At 37.0% G+C, this 6593-nt stretch overlaps 1 long non-coding RNA gene across 1 annotated transcript; it reads right to left on the reverse strand.

Annotated features, from left to right (window-relative positions):
* Positions 1-5442: 5442 nt before the first annotated feature.
* On the reverse strand, positions 5443-6296 carry LOC109215567. The gene is made up of 2 exons (XR_002066365.1): positions 6075-6296; positions 5443-5981 (listed from the first exon to the last, which is right to left on the reverse strand). It is a non-coding gene; the product is annotated as an uncharacterized LOC109215567 (long non-coding RNA).
* Between the last annotated feature and the right edge of the window lie 297 nt (positions 6297-6593).

Below are 6593 nucleotides of genomic sequence, written 5' to 3' on the forward strand. Positions count from 1 at the left end.
CATCCGGTCTTTCATGTGTCTATGCTCTGGAAATATCATGCCGACAGCTTGCATGTGTTAGACTACATCACGGTTCAGCTAGATGAGAGCCTGGGTTATGAGGAGGAGCCAGTTGCCATTGTTGATAGACAGGTTCGCCAGTTAAGGTCCAAGAAGATTTTTGCAGTAAAGGTTCAGTGGAGGGGTCAACCAGTCGAGGAGGCAACTTGGGAGACCTAGGAGGACATGCAAAGCAGATATCCACACTTATTTGTCACCCCAGGTACGATTCTAGACCCGTTCGAGGGAGAACGTTTGTTTAAGAGGTGGAGAATGTAACGACCCGACCGGTTATTTTGTTTTCTACAACCCCGTTCCCTTAAATAAGACTCCCCGTATGTGCTTTTACTATTTTATGACATGCGGGGATGGTTAGTTCGGGTTCGGAAGGGTTCGAGTTGAAATTGGAACACTTAGTTCCTTAATAATGGGCTAAAAAGGGTTAAGTTTGACTTGGGTCAACATTTGTAGTAAACGACCTCAGAACCGGGATTCGATTGTCCCAATAGATTTGTATGATGATTTTGGACTTGGGCGTATGTTCGGATTGGGTTTTTGATGACCCGGGAGCGTTTCGACACATAAAGTTGAATGTTAGCGCATTGAAGGTTTTAAAGTCCTTTAAATTTGGTTTGAAGTAGGTTTTGGTGTTATTGAGGTCTGTTTCGGATTCTGGGCCTGGGAATAGCTCTGTATGGTGATTTAAGACTTCCACACATAATTTAGCGTCATTCCGAGTTGATTTGGTAGGAATCAGACGCGCGGAAGTGTTTTTAGAAGTTTTTGAGTTTCATAATTCGATTCATGCGTTTTGGCGTCCGCTTCGTACTTCTAGATGTTATTTTGGCATTTCAAGTGCTCGAGCGGGTCAGTATTATGTTGTTGGAAGTTTGAGTATTATTGGATGGGTCTCGGGGGCCCGAGTGTGGATCGGATTGGAAATCAGACTCGGAATTGGCTTGGAGAACTGTTGGTGCACCAATTCTGGCGCATCCGCACCTGCGAGAATTTGGCTGCAGGTGCGAGCTTTTGACTGCAGAAGCGGCCTGGCGTGGACTACCCAGTGATCGCAGAAGCGAGGTAGGGACCGCACATGCGAAGGCGCAAGTACAAGGCAGGCGATCGCAGAAGCAGGAAAGGTCGCAGGTGCGACGCGTACGCAGAAGCAAGTCGTTGTCCGCAGAAGCGAAGTAGGAGGACCTAGGCTTGGTCCGCACCTGTGAGGTTTTGTCCGCAGAAGCGGAGCCGCAGGTGCGACAGTGGCATCGCTAGTGCGAAAATCGCTGGGCAGTGAGGTTCATTTAATGTTGGGACTTAGGCATTTTTAGCTCATTTCTTTCATCACTTGGGCAATTTTGGAGCTCTTTGAAGAGAGTTTTCCACCTAGCACTTTAAGGTAAGTGATTTCTATATGAGATAAGTTTAATACATGTATTTTGAGTAGATTCTTAGCATATGAAGTGTAGAAATTGTGGGTTTAGTTGAAAAACCTAGGTTTTGATAAAAATGTGATTTTACCACAAAAATAATTATGGAATTAGGTGAAAATTATATATTTGAGTTCGTGAGGTTATGGGTAACAATTATCTTCGAAAATTTCCGGTATCCGGGTATGGGGCCTGGGGGTGAATTTTAGGAATCTTCCAATTTGGGTTGGGTAATTACTCTGATAACTAAATTATTAACTTTTGAGAGTATATCGAATAATTTATATGACATTTGGCTAGCTTCGGATTGGTCGGCACCAAGTTGAGGCCTTAGGGTAAATTTGTGGGCTGAAAAGTGTGAGCTTTGAGATGAGGTAAGTCTCTTGCCTAATCTTGTAAGAGGGAGTTTACCCCATAGGTGATTTAAATTACTATTTGCTTCAAATTGTGGGGGCTACGTATGCACGAGGTGACGAGAGTCCGCGTGTAGCTACTAATTCTGCTTAAGCCCGGGTAGTTTAGGACCAAAATCATGTAATACTTGTAATGTTTGCACCCTACTTGTTAATGAAAGTGCATTAATTATATTGAAACTTGATAAAGGATTTAAAGACCGAAGTTCACTTACTTGAGTTTTGGCGGGTTATTTGACCATTTATGGAATTATGTTTCTTTGTGTATTAGCCTTGTAATAGCTTTTAAATCGGATGTTCATAAAGTATTCTCTCTTTTTGTGGAGCGGGAGGAACGCCCCGGCAGTATAATAGATGCATCTATGGTTCGTGCCGCTCGACCCTCGGTAGTGTACACATTATTCTGGATCAGGTCATACGACCTCGCAATAAATCGTGCGTGTTAATGCTTGGAGCCTGAATACATTTGATATTATTTTCATGAATAGAGAGGTCATAATTTATTTATTAGTTCGGAATTAAAATTGGAATTAGTATGTGTTAGTGGAAGACTTTTGAAATTTACTATTAGTTAAAGAATCATTTAATCACTGTTGCTATTGTGTTAATATTATTATTAACATATTCTATGCCTATTTAGTATTCCTGTATTTTATTGTTAGCCCATAGTAAGTGTCATTGTCGACCCCTTGAGGTTAGACTGGATACTTACTAGGTACATGTTGTTTATGTACTCTTGCTACACTTCTGGACTAATCGTGCAGGATCTGAGGCAGGTGCATCTGCAGTCATTCCTGGCACGCACCCCCGATACCCCGAGGCTTAGTGGTGAGCTGCTTTCCGAGTCCGTCCTGCAGCACCCGGAGTCTCTCTTTTGCATTTATTTTCTGTCTACTCTATTTCAGACAGTAGTTTAGAGTTTTGTATATTCTACTAGTTGCTCATACACTTGTGACACTAGGTCTTGGAACACATGCTAGTAGACTTTATGGTTTTGGAACATTCATTTCACTGCATTTGCTCACTCATTAGCTTTCTCTTTACTTGATTAGATTTTCTACTCCTTATTTTCTTAATAAATGAAACTCAACTACTTTGGAATTTATTTAAGAGAAATTTCATGGTTAGTTCCCGTTGGCTTACCTAGCGGCGACGTTGCATCACAGCCTATAGGAGAAATTCAGGATTAAGTGTTCTAAAGTTTGGATAAATTGTGAATATATTTTAAATAGCGGGCTTAAAAGTGGCTATTGCTGAACTTCGCCCATAAATTGTTACTAACTTACAATTAGCTCTTTTGAGGCTCGGTAAGGAAAATCACTTTGGAAGACTACCTAACCACTCCAATTTTGGTGCAAAAATAAGTTTCCAACAATACCTATTGCAGATTTTTGACTATAACTTACAGAAATGTTCCAAATAAGTCTCAACTTACCAACCTCTAGCCATTAGTTATAGACATATCAAAACTAGCCAAGCACATAAAAAAATTGAAAACCCAAATAAATAAGGTTCTTTCTCTCAAATAATCACATGCAAAAATCTCCTTCCATATTTTTAAGCCTGATTAGAAACATTAGATGCAAGACGGAAAGGAAATTTCATTGATGAGGTAGCAAATAAGGTGATGAAATATAAAAAAAATATACAATATTCAAAAAATCTAAGCAAAAAAGAAACTTTTTCAGTGAGTATAGTTGAAATTCATTGAAAACATATAGATAAGTCAATATACAAAATTTGAGGAAGATTGAAGGTGATTTGGACTGATTTTGTATCAAAATTCGTAATTAAATCGAGTTCAAGAAATTCTTCTACGACACATGTATCAAACATGTATCAAGCATGTATCTCGCACGAGTTTTTGGCCAATATTGTCCCTTATCTTTGAGGGTAGGTCTATTTTGGTCCCTGAAATAAAACCTTGAGCATATTTAGTCCCTTAAATATGCTAAACTGGAGCACCTTTAGTCTCACTGACAGAATGTGTTCAAAAACTAACGCGCTTGGTTTCGGCACTCACTGTCTTTTTAATTTCCTTATCGAAAATATTTTATAAACCAACACCCACTAATAGTACACAGCTGATAAATTTAAGATTTTAACGTTGAAACTTTTACTTTTAGAAATTTTTGTTGATTTTTCCAAAAAGAAAAGTTAAAATTTGAAGATAAAAAATAGAGCAGCCAAGATCACTACTAGGCATATTATTGAACCAAACGAATAACCAGATTGTATCATTACTTTTAACCCGCGCCAGAAATGATATATTTTCATCTGGTAGCCGAAAAAGTATATAAAATTTGTATAATTTTTGTATATTAACATGTAATTTTGTATATTAACATACAGAATGTATATATATACTAAATAATATACAAATTTTATACATTTTTTCGGCTATTATTTTTTACAGCGGCTATACTATCATTTTCTCATTGAAAACTGGCACAAGAGGGATATTTTTAAGGTCAAAATTTTAGAAGACATTATCTAAAAATGAAAAATTAAAGTGATAATTTGTGTTATCTAATAAAAGGAGAGAAAACGTTTTGCTTCAGAGCTGAAGATTTGCTTCATGAATCAGATCTGATTAACACCGTTAGTTATTGAAAATATTCTGTCAGTGAGACTAAATGTACTCCACTTTAGCATACTTAAGGGACTATATATGCTCGGAGTTATATTTGAGGGACCAAAATAGACCTACCCTCGAAGATAAGGGACAATATTAGTCAAAAACTCTATCTGACACACATGTATACATGGACATAAATGTGATACACTATTGATACAAATATGATACATATGTGATACACAAATGATACACAATGTGATACACGTCATTTTTTTTTTCATGTTCAGTTTTTACTTCGAATTTTCACTTCAAATCACTTCAAAACTTCATTTTTTTTTCATGTTCAGTTTTTACTTCGAATTTTCAATTCAAATCACTTCAAAACTTCACCAAATCATTCCAAAACTGAGATTCAAGCTTTTTAAGATGTACCCAACCTATTCTAATAATACCCACTCAAAAGAAAGCAAAAAATTGACCTTTTTTGTTACAAATAGCTAATTGGCTAATATTAGTAATATTTTATGAATTGGCTAACTTTTGTAATGAGCTACTTACAAATGAACACATGCTGGTAGTTTCCCAAAAGTCAATACCCATTGTAGATTTACACCCCTGAGATGCTATTGATAAGGTAGTAATAACGCTCTGACTTCATTATTGAGCAATTATTGAGATTTTTGGGTTATTTTTCAACTTTGCAGCCTCAAGAGCTCATGTGGTGTGAAATGCATTGTTATGGACGACTTTCTGCTTTTAGGTGCATGAAGGTAATACTGTGCATTTAAGCCTATCAAAAACTAGAAAGTTCATTTTCCCTCCCTGATATTCAAATGTGTTAAACGTATTCAACTCTTACCGTAATACTCATTCTAGTAAGCCAATCCATTAAAACATACAGAATGTTAAATAAAGGAATATGTGACGCTTGCAAACTACTTTTTGGTTGTCCAAAAATGCCAAAAGAGAGTGGTTTCCCAAGATGTATAAATCAAATGTTAAATGAAAGCTGCACTTTTTAGAAGAATGTAGTGACACGAATAAGATAAGAAGAAAAAATTCGGTAGGATCAAAGTGTTTAACTTCCTGATTGCAGCAGTGTGCAGACTTTAGTAGAGACTTCAAGTTGGCTCCTTTTCATGACATGTCTTTCTCTACTACTCATTCTCTCGTAACAAAAACCGCATTCCAAACACATATAGGGTTACAACTAACAGCTTCTACACATTGGCTGGTCTATGCTCCTAAGATAATCCCTGTTTCTAAAGTTTTGGAAGTCTCTTATAAAAAATAAAAAATAAAAAGAATACACACTAGCGTTTCAGCTGCAATTTCTTTTGTTCTACACGCCTATTGGCACTTTTTATGACTCTCTCGGCAGTTAAAAAACCTACTAAATCCATATGTCAGAGATCTCAAGAAGAAAATTCATCCACGCCTGTCTCTACGATAGAATGTATGTAATAATGTTTAGGACTTTCTTGTCTAGCAACTTCAATTGGAAAAACTCCCTCTCTGAGAATCCTACTTGAAACAGAAAAAATGATTTGACAGTTAAAATATGCAGAAATCGAGTTCAAACTGACAATGACAAGAATTTCGCACAGGAATACTCACTTCCAGCAAATAATATGACACAAAGGCTTAAAATCTTCAATCAGCGTCACCCAGTCCATCCTTACCATCACCTCTCTTAGATATAGGGGTAAGATGCGATTTAGGATTTTTCTTTTGAGAAGCAACTTCAGCATTTCTACGCAAGACTGCTCCAGGAGATGGGTATGGGCGCTGCTGAAAGAGAGGACCCTGAAATTTGAAGAACCGTTAAGATCATTGTTAACGGCATAAAAGGAATAAAAGCATATATATAAAGCAGGAAATTGGGAGCTGTCAGTGATAAGAGGAAGACACTAATGTCTGTAATGGAAGATGAAACCTTATAACCGCAGCCAAATGGTAGTCGCACTGAATACAATGATAATAAAGATAAAACCAAATGAAGATTAGTGCAAATTGCAGTGTCAAGGGGTCAATTTTACTTTTGAACAAAACTTTCCACTGATCTCGATTTTAGCCAGTGGCACTCAAAGATATTAACACATTTCAAGAATGAAATGTCATTAATTGACAACTGCT

This window comes from Nicotiana attenuata, unplaced genomic scaffold (genome assembly GCF_001879085.1).
Source record: "Nicotiana attenuata strain UT unplaced genomic scaffold, NIATTr2, whole genome shotgun sequence".
Classification (NCBI taxonomy): domain Eukaryota; kingdom Viridiplantae; phylum Streptophyta; class Magnoliopsida; order Solanales; family Solanaceae; genus Nicotiana; species Nicotiana attenuata.